Genomic DNA, 19782 nt, shown 5'->3' with positions numbered 1-19782 from the left:
CATGCCACAAATCCTTAGACTTTGATCTCTGTAAATAGCCAATTTGATTTATATTAAAGTTGGTAAAAATCTTCTTATCCCAACCAACAGATTGGCATTTTAACAGAAATCAATGGTGCCTTGATTCAGAAGTATTCACAATATCAGAACTATCCAGTATGAGAGGCTGATGTCACATACGTACATGGGCAAGGAACCTAGCAATCTGGAAATCACATCACGTTGGCCATGAATACAGCAGAACTCTTTGCTTTACCATTTTCACATAGTGGCCCCAATGGTGAAACATTATTTTTTTAATAACCTGATGAAAGTGTTGTGAGTGGCAAGACTGTCAACAGTGCTTGTAACCGGATAATGGAGATGATGGGGACATTAATGGTGATGATGGTGATAAAATCCTTGAATATTTAATTATTCAGTTCCAAAAGAACTTTCTAATGGTCAAAATACTGTGAGCAGAACCACAATTAATTCTTTGGTTTGGAGAATGGAAGGTGCAGTCTTTTCCTTGGTTGCAGTGACCATGGAGTGCCTGCATTGAGATGACAGAACCAAAATGTAGGTGCAGACACATCACTCGCTCTCCACATGGGAAAGACTACCATATAGAATTGTCAAGATTTTGGTGGACTTTGGGTAAGCAAGAAATAAGCCATTATCATGTTGAGGCACTAGACTATGCGTTGTTCTTTACTGCAGGATAGCTTTGCACTATTCCTTTCAATGGTTATCTCCCCAGGAAACACAAAATAAAAACTCCCATCTCCTATGCAGAAGGGAAGCCTACTCTGATGGATTTGTTTTGTGTCAACTTAGCAAAGCTGCAAATACAACTTCCAAAATTTCATTTCTTGCATAGTTCTCAATTAGCATACATCTCAAGAAAAATTGTGGAAGAGGTGAGTAAAGAAGCAGCCATGTCCCTTTATACACAAAAGATGAGTGCAATAAGGGTGTACTATTGTACCTCACACATGTCTCGTGTAGTTGGTGTGGGCAGTGGATGGGCACCTGATGCCTCCAACTCCTGAAATTTCTGCTTTAGCCTCTCTGACTCTTTGGCTAAGTGCATCTTAACTCCTCGATGAAGAGCACTAGCTTCTCCTGCAGGAACCCACCATCATCCACCTTGGAGGCTGGGAGGTAGTAGGAGGCAGTATGTTTTCCCATCTTTCCTGGTGGGTTCCTGCTCAGCTCCATGGGTCCCTACTTTTCCTTACTTCCTGCACTTCCTGCCCAATTTCCCTTCCCAGCGCCTGCCCTCAGCCTTCAGGCTACAGCCCCAGGCACAGTAACAACAGCCCCATGTAGACTCTGTAACTAATGGCCACTCTGTACAGGGTGCAATCCTTTTTTACATGTTTTCCTACTGATTCTGATTCACTGGTCAAGCCCTGACTGGTACTTTGTCTTGACTTTCTCCTCTTCTCCATTTCAACTTCTATGGTTTTAGAACATGCCTCCCTATCTTTTACCTTCACTACTGCTTGAATGTCCTTGATTCCTTTTTTGCCCTCTACCATTCATTCCCTGCAAACAATTACAGGGATCTTTTTACAATGTAAATGGAATCACATCATGTCCCTAATTAAAAGTCTCACCAGGCTTTCTGTTGCACTTAGAACAAAATCCATACAATTTGTTCAAGGCCTGTAGGATCTGATCCCATCCTTCTCCTCTACTTCTATCTCAATTTTCAGCCAGATTCCCTCCTACTGCTATGCTTGTCATTATGGCTTCTGTCTCATCTTTTATTCTAGAGGCAGTTTAGAAAAATGGATGAGGAAATAAAGCCTAAACCAAGGTTAACGTCACTTGAAAATAAGCTTATGATACATTAAGTAGGACATAATCAGGGATTTAAAACATTTGGATTATGATCCAAATCATCACAATAAAGTCTTTTTGTGATAAGCAGCACAGCCAAAGGTGTTGATCCAAAATCATCAGAAATACACTTTACACTGCAATCTAGTACACACACACAAACACACACACACACATACACAAAACATGTCATTGGACAATAAAGTCCTTTTGTGATATGTACTCTGGTATTTTCTTATCAAGCTCTTGCTTTCCCTTCCCTTCCCTTCCACTCCACTCCACTCCTTTCCACTCCATTCCATTGCATCTGAAAAATGTTAGCCTTGGCCCACTGAACTGATTTCATGATTCACTGATGGGTCATGACCTACAGTTTCAAGGACACTGGATACAAAAGATGAGTGGGGGGGAACCTTAATGCTGAGAACCTCTGAAGATTGAGAATATTGAGCTTGGTGGTATATCACTTATTTTTGCATGAGGCACAAAATCAACTCCATCATCTCCATTCTGCTTGTTCTTTTAGAACCATGGCTGCAGTTTCTGATTGCTTTCTTTGTTTCTCTGTAAAATATGTTTTACAATTTCATGGTCCAAGTTACCTTATTCACTTTCTAAGTACCAGTTTTCTCATCCTAAAATACGAATAATAATAATAATATAACTCCTGCCTATACAGTTATTATAGAAGAAAATGTAAAGAAAGAACTTAGCACATAGTAAATAGCTAGTAAGTATTAAGCTGTGTGGAGGCACCAGGCTATGTTCATTTCCCAGGACACCCTAAGAGGCTGGTGGTAATAGCACTATTTTCAGCATGGAAACGTGACACTTGTTGAGTTAAAGTAAATTTGCCCAAGATCTCACAATTCTTCGTTGTTTAATTTTCCTACTCTAGTTTGGAACCACTTACTGGCAAATAACGGAGCTCGGCAGAGACTGAAATATCTGTGAGAATGTGGCATAAGTGTGTGGCTACAATGAGCTACTTAAAACAGAACTCCAGAATTTGGCAAACATAAACACCTATTCAAAGGCAGCACTGAGCTCCTGCAGGCCTCCCCAGCAGGGCAGAACCTATGAACCTGACATGGGGTGAACCTGACTTGGGGAAGCAGCAGAGCCAAAGGTGTTGAATTTGTAAGGCATGCAGGTCCCCAAGAGAAATGAAAGTTCTAAGCCACACACAACCAACTTTTGTACCCTAACTATTCAGCCAGTAATTCACTCCTCTCCACAAGGAAGACATAGAGTATGACTCTAATGAATGTCCTTCCAAATGGTAACTGGAGCCTGGGGAAAAGAGTGTCACGTAATACTCCCCAGCACACTGGGTTAACCATAGGTCTGTGGTTAACTGGGGAGGGCAAGGAGATCAGTAGGAGATCAGCATCTTTCAGGGCAGCCCACTCCATCTTCTAGATGCTGATCCCCCATAACCACTGTGCCTGTGCATTCACTGAGAGCACACAGCTGGGCAATTTAGACTTTGCCCCAAATGCTGACATGGGTTGGAACAGCAGAATTGAACCCTGGCTTCTCTAATGCCACCACTGAAGCCCTGGGAGGGAAGTGACAGAATAGAGGGGGGTCTCCCAGGGGTGAGCAGGACAATCCAGTAGGGTATAGAAGGAAAATGTTAGAATTTCAATTTTGTCTAATGGGAGAAAGGAATGAATCTTTTACTAATATTTGTTATGTGGCTATTCCTCTGGCCCTGTGCCTTCTGAGCCAGGCAATGTACTCAATGAAACGGGTGTTCCACTACTGAGAGTTCTTGTCAGTGGTGACTCTACTTGGGAGCAGCATGTTATGTTACATATGCTGGGCTAAATACATATGCATGCTCTATTATCTTTTAACTAAACTGATCTTTGCAAAATGGACAAGTGGCTTGAAATGAGTCCTGAAAAACAAACAAATAAAGCCAAAAAACACACAAGCATGTCATGGATCCAAGATGATAAAAGCAAGCACAAGACCAGAAGAGAACAGAATAGCTGATATTGCCACTTCTGGAAGGAGTACTTCTTCAACGACATTGTAGAGCTAAAAAAACAATGATAACCTTCTAAGAACTGATAAGAAGGGCCAGAACATTAAAAATCATGCAGTCTCTCAATAAAATGGATTTGCAATCAGGGTTGTGCCACACTAACTCTAAATATGTCTTCCTTGTTATTTTTCCCACTTTATTAGGGATGTTTTGGGTTTACAGAACAATCATGCATAAAAATACAGGATTCCCATACACCACCCCACCTTGCACTTGTGTGGAACATTTGTTACAACTGATGATAGCACATTTTTATAATTGTTGTGTTAAAGTCCATGGTTTAACTTGGGGTTCACTCTCTGTGTAGGGTAGATCCATGGATTAAAACCATTTTTAATTGTATTACCATACATATGTATTAATATTTCCCCTTTTAATCATATTCAGATATATATTTCAGTGCTGTTAATTGCATTCACAATGTTGTGCTACCATCATCACCATCTATTACCAAAACATCATGCCAAACAGGAACCCTGTACATTTTAAGCCTTAACTTCCTATTCCTTATAATTACCCCATTCCTTGGTAACCCATTTTCTAGTTCGTGACTCTATGCATTTGCTTATTCTAATTGTTTCAAATCAGTGAGATCATAAAATATTTGTCCTGTTGTATTTGGCTTATTTCACTCAAAATGATGACTTCAGAGTTCATCCCTGCTGTTGCATGTGTCAGGACTTCATTCCTTTCTATGGCTAATAGTATTCCATTGTGTGCATATAACCACATTTTATTTATCCATTCCTTGGTTGATTGACACTTGGGTTGCTTCCATCTTTTGGAAATTTTGAATAATGCTGCTATGAGCATCGGCATGAAAATACCTATTCGAGCCCCTGCTTAAAATTCTTTGGAGGGGCGGGCCGCGGTGGCTCAGCGGGCAAAGTGCTTGCCTGCTATGCCGGAGGACCTCGGTTCGATTCCCGGCCCCAGCCCATGTAACAAAAACGGAGAAACAGAATACAATAAAACAAGAAAATGTTTCCCTTTCTTCCTTCCTTCCTTCCTTCTCTCTGTCTTTCCTTTAAAAAAAAAAAAAAAAAAAAAAAAAAAAAAAAAAATTCTTTGGAGTATGTACTTCTCAGTGGTTTGCTGGGACGTGCGGTAATTTGATACTTAGCTTCCAAAGAACCACCAAACTGCCTCTGCAGCACCAGCAATGAATGAGTGTTCCTATTTCTCCACATCCTCACCAACCTTTATTTTCAGATTTTAATAGCAGCCATTCAAATGGGTGTGTTATGGTATCTCATTGTAGATTTTATTTGAATTTCCCTCATGGTTAATAATGATGTTGAGCATTTTTCAGGTGTTTCCTGGCCACTTGTATATCTTCTTTAAAGAGATGTCAGTTCAAATCTTTTGCCCATTTTAAAATTTTCCTTCATATTTTAATTCTTGATAGTGTGAAGCTATAATATGTAAAAGGCTGTTTATTTCACCTGTTAAATTATTTATTTGACATGTGACTATTAGTACAGCACTATATGTATATATTCTATATATGTGTGTATGTGCATGTGTGTGGAGAGAGAAAAAGAAATAGTGAGGGGCATTGAGAGAGGGGGGGAGAGGGAGAGAAACAGAGAGAAACATTCAAAATGTTCTGCTGGGGAGATAGAACAGGGCAAGTTTGGAGACCACAAGTTTAGAGGTCTGTGAGCTTGTTCAGAGCCCTAGAGCTCTGCAGACAGGGCTCCCAGAGCCAGATGGTAAGCACTGCTTTCACTGTGAGGGCATGGGATCTGCAAGAGCTTCACAGGGACAAAGCAGAGGTCAAATTAAAATTTACATTGCATTTTCAAGAAGTCGAAGGTTGACAATACATGTTTTTTATTGGAGGACTACTCAAGAAGTTTAAAAGTTTAATGTGCACTGAGAATATTTAAGAGGTGGATATAATCTCCAGCATTTCCTGGAACAAGCACAGAATATTCTATGTGTGTACGTGTTTGTGTGTGTGTGTGTGTGTGTGTGTGTGAAGCATCTCAAGGGACTATTGCTTCATGGAAAATATTTTTAAGGAATCCCTGACAGAGAAAATTATTTCTCTTTTCTTCTTATACTTACATTTACAAATAATATTGATTGACCTTCCAACCAAATACCATCTTCTTTTTCCATTACATTTTATAAGAATTTTTGAATTCCCCTGTGGAAGCAAAAACCATAGCAACAAGCCTTCAGCTTCTTAGATTATCATTAATGATGGAGTTATTTTGATACTTTTTTTTTTTTATAAAATAGCCTTAAACTGTAACTACAAATGCCTTTTCAAACTTCCGATTTATGTTTCTTATCATTTGAACTCTTGGACCTTTATTTTCATGGCTTCTCTTTTCAGTTTTTGTTTTTGTTTTGTTTTACAAAACAACACTTCTCTTTTCCCCTTCCCCTTTCCCCAGGTAGCCTCCACTCTGCATTCTATCTCTGCAAATTCGCTATTTCTAATCATCTCTTTTAAATGATTTCATACTATTTTTGTCCTTAGTTGTTTCAGTGAGTATCTTTTCAAGGGCCTTCCATGTTACAGAATATCACATAACTAATTTTTTTCTTATGACCAAATAATATTCCACTGTACCACATTTTGTTTATCCATTTATTATGAAGACTTAGTTATTTGCAGCTTTTAACTATTGTGAATAATGATGCTATAAACATTGGCATACAAGTACCTGTTTGCAACCCTGTTTTCACTCTCTTTGGGTACATACCTAGAATTAAGATTGTAAGGCAAAAAATTGTAATTCTACACTTAACTTTGCAAGGAACTGTCTATTGCTTTCCATAATGTCTGCACCATTTTACATCACCATCAAGAATGTGCTACAGTTCCAATTTCTCTACATCCTCTACAGCATTTGTTATATTCTGCCTTTTTAATAATAGGCATTCTAGAAGGTGTGAAGTGTTATCTCATTGTGTGTGTGTGTTGTTTTTTTTTTTTTTTGTATGCTGTATGGCAGGGATCTCATTTTTTTCTTTTTCCATGTGAGTAGTCTGTTATTGTAGCTCCATTTTGTTGAATTTTTGTTTGTTTTATCTTTCTTTCTTTGCTTGTTTGTTTTGTTTTGGGAAGTGCATGGGCCAGGAATCAAACCCAGGTTTCCCACACTGCAGGTAAGAATTCTACCACTGAACTGTCCTTGCATCCCTCATTGTGTTTTTAATTTACTTTTCCCTAGTGCCTTAAGTTATTGGGCAACTTTTCATGATTTTATTTACCATTTACATATGTTCTTTGGAGAAATGTCAATTCAAGTCCTTTGCCCAATTTTTAATTGGGCTGTTTGTCTTTTTGTGGTTACCATGTAAGAGTTCCTTGTATATTCAAGATATTGCACCTTTATTGCACATACGTCTTCGCTCATTCTGAAAGTTTTCATTTAATTGTTTTTTCATAATTTCCTTGAAGGCACAACACTTTTAATTTTAATACAGTCAAACTTGTCTGCTTTTTTTTTCATTTTCATGCCTTTTCTGTCATTACTGAAATCTAAGGCCATGAAAATTTGCCTCTATGCTCTCTTCTAATACTTTTGTACTTTTAGTTCTTATATTAAGGTCCTTGATCAATTTTGAGTTGACTTTTTTTATTATTAATTAAAGAAATTAACCCAACATTTAGAAATCATTCCATTCTACATATGTAATCAGTAATTCTTAACATCATCATATAGATGCATTGAGTTGACTTTTATATGTGATGGAAGTAGAGCTCTAACTTCATCCTTCTGCATGTGGATATCCAGTTTTCCCTACACTACATTTGAAGAAGAGATTATTCTTTCCCTACTGCATGTTCCTAACATCCTTATCAAAAATCAATTGGCTATATATGTGTGGGTCTATCTCTGGACTTTCAGTGGTGGTCCACAGATCTGTTTGTGTTTGTTTGTGCCAGTACCACACTGCTTTGATAATAACTGATTTGTAATAAAATTGGAAATCAGAATGGGGGAGTCCTGCAAACCTGTTCTTCTTCAAGATTTTGGTTATGCAGGATCCCTTGTTGTTCCATATAAATTTGAACATCAATTTTTCCATTTCTACAAAAATGGCAACTGGAGTTTTAATAGTTATTCCATTGAAAGTGTATATTGTTTGGAGTGTTTGTATATTGTTTTGTTATTGTTTGAAATTGATATATTAAAAATGTTAACTCTTCCAGTCCATGATGAGGGAGGTTTTGCCATTTATTTAGGTCTTCTTTAATTTCTTTCAGCAGTGTTTTGTAGTTTTCAATATACAAGTTTTGTGTACTTAGTTAAACTTATTCCTAGCTATTTTATTCTTTTAGATGTTATTGTAAGTAGAATTGTTTTCTTAATTTTTTCTTTATATTTTTCATTACTAGTGTATAAGAACACAATTTTTCAGGGGGGGTTTGGTGTTGATCTTGTACACTGCCGCTTTGCTGAATTCATTTATTAGCTCTAATAGTTTTCTCGCAGGTTTCTTTGGATTTTCTATATATAAAATAATGCCACCTGCAAATAGAGATAGTTTTACTTCTTCATTTCCAATTTGGACACCTTGTATTTCTTTTTCTTGCCTAATAGCTCTGACAAGAACATCTAATACAATACAGTATTGAATAGTTGTGGTGAAATCAGGCATCCTGGATTCTTTTCCTGATCTTAGGGAAAAAGGTTAAAGTTTTTCATCATTGAATATGATGATAGCTGTGGGTTTTTCATAAATGGCCTTTATCATTTTGAGTAAGTTCCCTTCTAGTCCTACTTTTCTGAGTGTTTTTGCCAAGAGAGGATGCGGGGTTTTGTCTAATTCCTTTTCTGCATCTATTGAGATAGTCATATTATTTTTTCTTTCATTTTGTTTATGTAATAAATTACATTGATTTTTTTTTTTGTAGATTGGACCCCCTTTCATTACTTGGATGAATCCAACTTGGCCATGGTGTATAGTCTTTTTAATATGCCATTGGATTTAACTGGTAGCATTTTAAAAGAATTTTTGCATCTATATTCATAAGGAAATTGGTCTTTAATTCTCCTTTCTTCTGATGTCTTTCTCAGACTTTGGTATCAGAATAATGCTGACCCCAGAGAATGAATTAGCAAGTGTTCGTTTCTCTTGAATTCTTTGGAAGAGTTTAGAAAGGATTGGTATTAATTATTCCTTAAATGGTAGGTAGAAGTCACCAGTGATGCCATCTGCCTCTAGACTTTTATTTGATAGAAAGTTTTTTAAATTATTGATTCAATCTTTGTGCTTTTTATAGGTTTATTGATGTTTTCTATTTTCTCTTGAGTCAATTTCAGTAACTGATGTAGTTCTAGGAATATTTCCATTTCTTCCAGATTATCTAGTTTGTTGGCATGCAATTATTCCTAGTATTCTCTTTCTTTCTCTCTTTTTAGAGTAAGCAGATAGAAAATGTATTAGGAACACACATAAGAGGACATGCTGGTACTCTCGCAAAGACAGAGATGAGAAAGGTGAGAGGCAAAAGGCAATATAGGGCCACTTGCTTGTATACATTAGCTTTACTTACTCCCCCTCCCCCTTCTTTCTACCCTCTTCTTTCCACAGCAGTGGTAGATAGTGCATGTGGGTGGGTCAGTTGGCTCCACCCTTGTCCATAGATGACTCACTCAGGTAGGGGTTGTTTGGCCCCCAGGTGCTGTTTGTCACTGTTCTTCTCAGAGAGATCTTTCTCCTTTTGAAGTTTACCCTTTGCTTAGATAGCCAGGGCCCTAATTCTAACCCTGTATTATTTTCCCCTTGGAGATTTCTAACTACCCTTAGTCTTAAAGGAAATTCGGCCAATGGTCCATCTCCTGTAATTGCTTCAGCTGCCACTGGGTTGTAAGCCCAACTTGTGGGAGTACAGAGAGTCTCTGGCTGTGCTACTGATGGTGGCTGGCTGAGTGTGAGGAACAGCCACATAGCCTCTGGCTGGGAGAAGTTTGTTGTGAAGGGTTTCTAATCTGGATGAAACAAATTTAGGGAGAAGTTTACAAATGCAAGAGCTGATCAATAGCAAGAGGAGGATAGATGTGAACAGGGTAGGAGAGCAGTAGCTAAGTTGAGACTGGGGAAGAGGGAAGGAAATGACCATCGTTCAGGCCCAAGAGTGAATCTTAGCCGGGCAGTTCATTCCTGCTTAACTGGGGAATGAGAGGGTGGTATGGGCAAGTTAAGGGGTGCAGGAATGAGGTTGAGAAGGGGCTTAATTGATCAGGCTGTGGATGTGGCTGCCATGGTCAGCATGATTATTTCCTTGGGAGATGCTAGTATTATTTTTTGATGGCCAGGGCAATGAATTACAGCTATTTTTGTTGGCAAGAGCATGGCATTTAAGAGCTTAGCTATTTTTTGGTGGTGTTTAATTGGGAGAAAACCTCACTCTTTCTATACTGCTGCATGAGCATGCAGGACCAGGAAAGCATACTGGGTATTAGTGTAAAGATTCAGCCTTTCCCCTTTTCTTGGTTCTGGAGCTCAGGTGAGGGCATTCAGTTTTGCTTTCCAAGCTCAAGTCCCTGGAAGCAGGGCTTTGGCTTCAATTTAGTTTGGCTGACTATCACATACTTTGCTTTTTTGTTTTTTGGTTAGTGAATCTACTTTTACAAATAAAAATATTTCAGAAACTATAGCGAAAGTTTTGTTTTGTCTTACCTTTACACATTTACTAGGGTTATGTTAATTAACAGGTAGGACATAATTTATATACTTGCCTTATTTCTCTTTTAAAGTCCTTTTTGTTGAAGGTGATGTTCTCAGGTATAGCTGACCATGTGTATTTTTAGAGAAGCCTTAGAGTAGTGTAACTGACCAGTAAAGTTGGTTATTATACAGGTATGTATTAGAATAACATGGACAATGAAAACATTGTTCAGTCTTTAGGAAATTTATACAGTTTAAAAATATATGAATATGGGCGGGCCACGGTGGCTCAGCAGGCAGGAATGCTTGCCTGCAATGCCAGAGGACCCAGGTTTGATTCCTGGTGCCTGCCCATGTAAAAAAAAAAAAAAGAAAGAAAAAGAATATATATATGTATATATATATATATATGAATAACATTTTATTTATACAAATCTAGCTTAATGGAGGGATAAAATTTGTAATATTTAATATGTTAAATTATTTTAGCACCTCACTTTTACAAGGGGAGAGAACAATTTTTTGCAGCAGTTTTCCTTTAAGAGCAAGAAGACCTGTTTTCTGAAATAAAGGATAAGAGTAATATAAATATTAACAAGGATATTATTCTGAAATGTTATAAAATTTTATTTTTTAGACAGAGTACTTAGATGGCTAAGAAAAACATTTTGTAACTTTTCATTAAGATCAGTTTAACAAATAGCAACTTTAACTAGGACAGACAGAATTCATTTTTATAGATTCTCTAACTCTTGCACTCAGTAATGACTATAAACAAAACTTACTTTCTTAAATTCTTTACAACTTTCCACATCCATTCAGGACTTGCAGTCAAAAATGACTGAAAACCACTATGAAACCTGCAGCAACTTTCCATATCCATTCAGGACTTGTAGTCAATAATGACTACAAAATTCATCTTCTTAAACTTTTCTGTGACTTTCCATATCCATTGAGTCAGAAATATTAGGAATATGTTAGTTTACGAAGTTACCATATTTCAAGATCATACTTTGAGGCAGCTGGAAGCCAGTAAGGTCTGCTGCTAAGGTATTTTTAAAGATGTAGGGATAATTTTGAAACCCCTGGGGCAGCACTAAGTGAGTAGGGTGCAAACTTTATTTTTCAGTCCCTACCACTCAACAGCAAATAGGTATCGAGAGGGTGAAGAGGGATTCAAAAATGCGTTTTTAAGATTTAGGACTGAAAATCTAAATGCAGATAGGGCTGCTCAGGGGGCTCACCCCGGGATGCCTTTATTCCACACAAAAAAGTTTATTTGCTTAAGGATTTCCTTTGAGATGCCAACAGGCCTCAATTTAAATAAGAAGTAAACACTAGCTGGGTTTACTAATCTTAAAGTAGCTCCCAGGGAGTGAAGAAGATCCCTCCCTAGAAGGGGGGTGGGACATTCAGGGACAATGAAAAATTGATGGGACACTAAAATGTCCTTGAGCTGACAAAGGAGAAGGGTAGTGAAGATTTTGGTTCTGGCTTCACCATCAACAGCCATAACTAGGCACGTCTGAGTGAGGAAAAGTCAGAGTGGCAGTTTAGAACACAGCGGCTCCGGTGCTAATTAAGAAATTAATAATCTTACCTGTCCCATCAAGTGTCACCTGGGGCTCTTTTAAGTTGATAAGATGTGAAGTCAGTAGAGCCATATGTGGCCTCAGACATACTCCATCTTCTTCACTTGCCACAAGTAGGGATCAAGGGTCTGTCCTGGCTACCTCTGGGAGACAGTGCAGTCCCTGAGCTTGAAGCTCATGTTGGTGGTGCTTGGGGTAAGTCCGTGGTAGGTCTTGAGATTGAGGGTTGTCTCGAGATTTCTGGCACCCTCTGCCAGTGGCCCTCTGACTCACAGTTGAAGAAGGTGCTTGAGGCTTTGAGCCATGATTTGGGTGACCTTGAGAAGACAGGGTGCTGTTAACAGCAACTGCATTAAGCTGAGTTTGTTCGCTGGTCTTTTACTTACTTCTTCTGGCCTTCTCCTCCTTCTTAAAAAAGACCGTTTCTAAAAAGTCATTTGTGGAAGTCTGTGGGCCCATGGAGAGCTTTTGCAGCTTTTTCCAGATGTCAAGGGCAGACAGCTGATGAAATGGGTGCCCAGCGAAATGTGACTTTCCCAGGAATCAGGGCTTACATTACTATACTATTTTTAGGGCTTCCACTAACCTCCCCAGGAACAGGGCAGTGTTTCCTCTTTCTTCTGAGTGATTTCTCTTAGCATATTACAATTATCAGCTTGGTGGTACATTTTCTCATGCTTTTTAACAAACAAGTATTTTCTCCGCTAATGGAAACCAAGATTCTCTTATAATCCTTTTTATTTCTGTAAGGTCAGTAAGGTTCTGATTATAGTTATTTTATTTTCTCTTTTTATCTTTGTCAGACTAGCTAAAGGTTGGTCAATTTGATCAATTTTGTCCAAGAACCAACTATTTATTTCATTTGTTCTCTTGATTATTTTTCCGTCCTCTATTTCATTTATCTCTGCTCTAAATGTAACTATTTCCTTTCTTTTGCTAATTTTTGGTTTATTTTTCCTTTTCTTTTTCTAGTTCTTCCAGATGCAAAGTTAGGTTATTAATTTGAGATTTTTTTTTCTGTTTTAATATAGACAATCACAGCTATAAATTTTCCTCTGAGACTGCCTTTGCTACATCCCATGAGTTTTGTATGTTGTGTTTTTGTTTTCATGTGCATCTAGTATTTTCTAATATCTTCTGTAATTTCTTCTTTAATACATTGGTTACTTAAGAATTGCTGTTTAATTTCCATGTATTTGTAACTTTTCCAGTTTGTTTTCTGTTACTGATATTTAGCTTCATTCCATTGTGATCAGAGGGCTTACTTTTTATTATTTCAATATTTTAAAAATTATGGAGACTTTTCTCATGCCCTAATATATGGTCTATCCTAGAGAATGCTCTGGGTCCATTTGAACTGGTATATTCTGCTATTGTTGGGTAAAGTGTTATATATATATGTTGGTTACTTCTAGTTGGTTTATACTGTTGTTCAAGTTCTCTATTTCTTTACTGATTTAATGTTTAGATGTTCTATCCATTATTGAAAGTGGTATATTGAAATCTCCAACCATTATTGTAGAATTTTTTCTCCCTTTCATTCTGGTAATGCTTGCTTTATATATTTGGCACTCTGATGTTAGGTGCATATATATTTATAATCGTTGAATCTCTTGTTCAATGGACCCTTTTAAGATATAAAATGTTCTTATTTGTCTCTTGTAATGCTTTCTCACTAAAGATCTTTTCTGTATGATATCAATATAGCTATCTGATTCTCTCGATTACTATTTGGATGAAATTTTTTTTTCTATCCTTTTACACTGTTTTATCTATAGATCTAAGATGGGTGTCATAAACAACAAGGCACTGGGTCATGTTATTTTTACCAATTCTGCCAATCTCTGCCTTGTGATTTGAGAGTTTGATCCATCTATGTTTAAGGAAATTACTGATAAAGCAATATTTACTTCTGGCTTCTGCTAATAATTTTTTTTTTAAGTCATATCTTGTTTGTCCCTCCTTTTCTCCATTACTGCTTTCCTTTTTAGCCACATGACCTTGTCTTTTTTATTAGAGAAGTTGTAGGTTCATAGAAAAATCATGAAGAAAATACAGACTTCATATATATATATATATATATATATACACACCCATACCCACCCACACAATTTCCCTGTTATTAAATCTTTACATTAGTGTGGTACCTTTATTATGATTGATGAAAGAATATTATAAGTATTCTATTACCTATAGTCTATAGTTTACATTAGTGTTCATTGTTTACCTTTTCTTTTTTTTTTTTTTTTTTTTTTGCATGGGTAGGCTCTGGGAATTGAACCCGGGTCTCCAGCACAGCAGGTAAGAACTCTGCCACTGAGCCACTGTTGCCCACCCACACTGTTTATCTTGTACAGTCCTATGGCTGCTTAAAATTTTTTATTCTAGGGGACGCAAGAATAGTTTAGTGGTAGAATTCTCACCTGTCATGCTGGAGACCTGGGTTCGATTCCCAGTCCATGCATTTCCCCCCCCCAAAAAAACAAATTAAAAAACTGGTGTTGCAATAATGGGATAGTCACACGGAAAAAGAATGAAATGTGACCCCCTACCATACAGCCTGCAAAAAAAAGTTATTCTAATAACATATATGCATCCTAAAATTTCTCCTTTTAGCCACATTCAAAGATATAATGTAGTAGTGATAACTACTGTTACATAACAATGTGATGCTATCATCACCACCATCCATTACTAAAATTTTTCCATCACCCAAACAGAAATTTCTTACAAATTAAGCATTAATTCTTTTATTCCTTACCCACAACCTGGCCCCGGACCTCCTGTATGATAGTTTCTGATCTTATGTATTTGCTTATTCTATTTCATATCAGTGAGATCATCCAGTATTTGTCCTTTTGTATCTGGTTTATTTCACTTAACATAATGTTTTCAAGGTTCATCCATGTTGTTGCATGAATCAGGACTTCATTCCTTATTATGGTGGAATAATATTCCATTGTGTATATATACCATATTATATTTACCTATTCGTTGGTTGAAGAACAGTTAGATTGCTTCCATCTTTTGGCAATTGTGAAAAATGCTGCTGTGAACATCAGTGTGTAAATATCAGTTTCAGCCCCTGCTTTCAATTCTTTGGGGTATGTACCTAGTAGTGATACTGCCAGGTCATATGGTCATTCTATACCTAACTTTCTGAGGAACCAAAAAAATGAGTGTTTTCCACAATAGCTGCACTAATTTACATTCTCACCAACAGCGAATGAGTGTTTCTGTTTCTCTGCATCCTTTCCAATACTGTCATTTTCCATTTTCTTTTATAGGAGTCATTGAAGTGGTGTGAAATGGTATCTCGGTGTGGTTTTTTATTTAGATGAATTCCCATTTATTTATTTTTTCTTTTGTTGCTTCTGCTTTGGAATAAAGGCTTCTAGTTCTCTTATAGTTTTTGGTTATTTTACTTAGGTCTTTAATCCATTTTGAGTTCATTTTTGTATATGATATGTGGTAAGGGTCCACATTCATGCTTTTGCAAATGGATACTAAGTTTCCCCAGCACCATTTGTTAAAGAGGCTATTGAGGGACTTGACACCTTGTCAAAAATCAATTGGCCATAAATATGAAGGTTCTTGCTGAAGTTGGGTCTGTATCATTCTCTCTTGATTATTGCAGCTTTGAAATAAATTTAAAATAAAAAAATGTGAGTCCTCCAACTTTATTTTTTTCAAGATGGTTTAGGCTCTTTGGAACTCCTCATCCTCTATATTCATTTTGTGATTAACTTTTCCATTTCTGCAGAGAGAGACTGTTGGTATTATGATTGGGACTGCTTGAATCTATAAACTGTTTTGGGTAGGATTGTCATCTTAATGATATTTTACCTTCAGATCCATAAACACTGATTGTCTTTCCATTTATTTAGGCCTTCTTTGATTACTTTTAGCAGTATTTTGTTATTTTCTATATACAAGTTCTTTACATTCTTAGTTAGGTTTATTTGTAGATATTTGATTCTTTGGGTTGCTATTATAAATTGAATTGTTTATTGATTTCCTCTTTAAATTGTTCTTTATTGTGTATAGAAACATTATTGAGTTTCCATGTGAATTTTGTACCCCACCATTTTGCTGAATTCATTTATTAGCTCTAGTAATTTTATTATGAAATTTTCTGGATTTTTTTTTGTGTGTGTATGTGTATAGGATCTTGTCATCTAAAAATAGGGAAAGTTTTATTTCCTCCTTTCCAATTTCCTTCCTTTCCTATTTGGATGCCCTTATTTCTTTTTCTCGCAAAATTACTCTGGCTAAAAAATTCAGGCACAATGTTGAATAATGGTGGTGACAATGAGCATCCTTGTCGATGTCTTGATCTTAGAGGGAAAGCTTTCAGTCTTTCACTGTGTATTACATTAATTTCTGTGTATTACATTAATTGATTTTCATATATTGAACCAACCTTGCATACCTGGTATAAATCTCACTTAATTATGGTATATAATTCTTTTAATATGCTATTGGACTCAGCTTGCACATATTTTGTTGAGGGTTTTTGCATCTGTATTCATGAGGGATATTGGTCTGCACGTGTTTTTTTTTTCCTTGTGATATCTTTATCTGGCTTTGGTACAAGGGTGATAGCCTCATAAAGTGAGTTAAGAAGCATTCCCTCCTCATCAATATTTTTGGAAGGGTTTTGGTAGGACTGGTCTTAATTCTTCTTAGAATGTTTGGTAAAATTCCACTGTGAAGCTGTGTGGTCCAGGACTTCTCTTTGATGGGAGATTTCTTATTTCTAATTCATTCAATCTCTACTTGTTTTTGTTCTGTCGAGGTTTTCTATTTCTTCTTGGGTCAGTGTGGTTAGTTTGTGTGTTTCTAGGAAGTTGTCCATTTCACATATATTATCTAATTTGTTTGGGTGGAGTTGTTTATAGTATTATCTAACAATCCCTATTATATCTGTTGATTTAGTAATAATGTCCCACCTTTTCATTTCTGATTCTAGTTATTTACATACTCTCTCTCTCTCTCTCTCTCTCTCTCTCTCTCTCTCTCTCTCTCTCTCTCTCTCTCTCTCTCTCTCTTTTGTCTGTCTAACTGAATGTTAATTTCACCCTTTCAAATGACCACTTTTGGTTTCATTGAGTCTCTCTGTTGGGTTTTTAAATCTATTTCATTGATCTCCAATAAAATATTTTTATTTCTACCTTTGCTCATTTTAGGTTTATTTCACCCCCCTTTTTTCTAGTTACTCCAGTTGTAAAGTTAGGTTTATTATTTTAGATCTTTCTTTCTTTTCAATGTAAATTTTTAGAGCTATAATCTTCCCTCTCAGCACTACCTTTGCTGCATCCCATAAGGTTTGCTATGCGGTGTCTTTGTTTTCATTTGTGTCTATTTTCTAATATCCCTTGTAATGTCTTCTTTGGTCCACTGGTTGTTGAATAGTATATTGTTTAATTTCCACTTATTTTTTAATTTTCCAGTTTTCACTCTGTTATTCATTTCTACCTTCATTCCATTGTAGTCAAAGAAGCTACCTTGTATGAGTTCAATATTTTACATTTATTGAGATTTGTTTTATGACAACATATTGTCTATCCTGGAAAATTTCCATGTGCACTACAGATGAATGTGCATTCTCTGACTATTGGGTGAAGTGTTCCATATATATCATATATATATATTAGTTATAGTTGGTTTGCAGTGTCATTCAATTCTATTTTCTTACTGATCTTCCATCTAGATGAAATGCCCATTATTGAACATGGTATGTTGAAGTCTCCTACTATTAGTATAGAACTTTCTTTTTCTCCTGTCAAGTTTCTCAATATTTGCTTCACATATTTTGGGACTCTGCTGTTTGTGTATACACACACATATATTTGTTGTTTTTTTGAATTAACCCATATATCACTGTACAGTGAACTTCATTTTCCTCATAAATGTTTTTTAATTAAAGCCTATTTTTTTTTATATTAGTATAACTAACCCAGCACCATTTTGGTTATTATTAGCATGGTATATTTTACCCCAACCTTTCTCTTTTATATTTCTTGTGTTTTTTTTTTTTATTTAAAATGAATCTCTTATAAACACCATGTAGATTTGTCATGCTCTTTCATCCATATGCCAATCTATGCATTTGATTAGAGAATCTAATATTTTTACATGTGAAGTAACTACTAGTAATGCATAACTTTCTTCTACCATTTTGCTACATGATATTTGTAAATCTTATATCCTTTTTTGTCCCTCAATTCTGTTACTGCCAACTTTATTTGATTTTTTTTGTAGTTTACCGTTTTGAGTCCCTTCCCACTTCCATCTGTATGTATTCTCATGTATTTTCTTTGTGATTACGATGGTGCTTAAATTTGCCATCCTAAATCTATAGCAAGCAAGTTTAATTTGATAAGAACTTAACTTCAATAGCATATGCATACACTGTTCCTATACCCCTCCTTTTCATTATACTTGCTACAAATTGCATCTTTATATATGCAAATATATATATTTTGTATGTCCATAAACCTTAGACTTGACTGTTATTTTTTATGCGTTTGCATTTTAGAACTTGTAAGATGTAAAAAGTTGAGTTATGTATCAAAATATACAATAAAATTGTACTGGCATTTATAATTACTCACATGGTTACTTTTACCAGAAGTTTTTATTTACTTATTCTGCTTCAATCCATTCTCTAGTGTCCTTTTCTTTTAGTCTATATAACTCCCTTTAGCATTGCCTGTAGTACAGGGCTAGTGGTATGGAACGCTCAGCTTTTGTTAACCAGAGATATCATTAATTTCACCCTCATTTCTGAAAGACACTCTTAACAGATATAAAGTTTGGCTAGCAGTTATTTTCTTTAGCACTTTAAATATTTCGTCCCACTGATTTTGTTTTGCTACAGTTTCTGATAAGAATTTGGCATTTGATCTTATTGGGTCTCCCAGCTCCTTGTACATATCACATTGCTTTCTTCTCGCAGCTTTAAGAACTCTTTCCTTGTCCTTTGCTATTGTCTGCGAATGTTTCTCTTCAGCTAATTCTGTTTGGGGATTCACCAAGATTCTGAAATGACTATTTTCATGTCTTTCATTAACTTTTAAAAGTTTTCCACTATTATTTCTTTGAATATTCCTTTTGCCCCTTTCTCTCTTTCTTCTCCTAATGGCACTTCCATAATATATAATTGCTTGGCTTGATGGTGTTTCACAAGTGTCTTCATCTCTGTTCACTTTTTTTTTCATTATTCTTTCATTGTGCTCCTCAATCTGGAACATTTCAATTGTCTGGTTTATATGAGTTTACTTATATGAGTTATTTCTTTTTCTGCCAGCTCTAATCTGATGTTGAAACTCTCTAGGGAATTTTCCGTTTCAGTTTATGTGGCCTTCAACTCTAGTATTTCTGTTTCATTCCCCTTTAAAATATCTGTCACTTTAATGAGAATCTCATATTGTTCCTTTACCATTTTTCTGATAGCCTTTACTCCTTTCTCAAGTTTTTCTTTATCTCCTTGAGCATATTGAACATCATTTCTTAAAATCTTTGTCCAGTATGTCCAAAATTTGATCCTCTTTGTTGGTGGTCTAGATTTATATCTTGTCCCTTCAGATGGCTATCATTTCCTGTGTCTTTGTTTGTCTTTTACTTTTTGTTGCAAATTGTATTTTAATATTTTAAAGTTTT

General features: G+C 36.1%; 1 long non-coding RNA gene across 2 annotated transcripts in view; it reads left to right on the top strand.

The window, feature by feature from the left end:
• The first annotated feature begins 12096 nt into the window (after positions 1–12096).
• LOC143676271 (uncharacterized) overlaps positions 12097–19782 on the top strand; it is a 42926-nt gene continuing 35240 nt past the window's right edge. For both annotated transcript variants that reach the window (XR_013171969.1, XR_013171968.1), the window contains exon 1: positions 12097–12312. This is a non-coding gene — a long non-coding RNA (uncharacterized LOC143676271). The remainder of the gene's footprint in view (positions 12313–19782) is intronic.

Source organism: Tamandua tetradactyla, chromosome 3 (assembly GCF_023851605.1).
Source record: "Tamandua tetradactyla isolate mTamTet1 chromosome 3, mTamTet1.pri, whole genome shotgun sequence".
Classification (NCBI taxonomy): Eukaryota; Metazoa; Chordata; class Mammalia; order Pilosa; family Myrmecophagidae; genus Tamandua; species Tamandua tetradactyla.
Note: the sequence above shows the minus strand (reverse complement) of the source record. Positions and strands in the feature narration are given on the sequence as shown.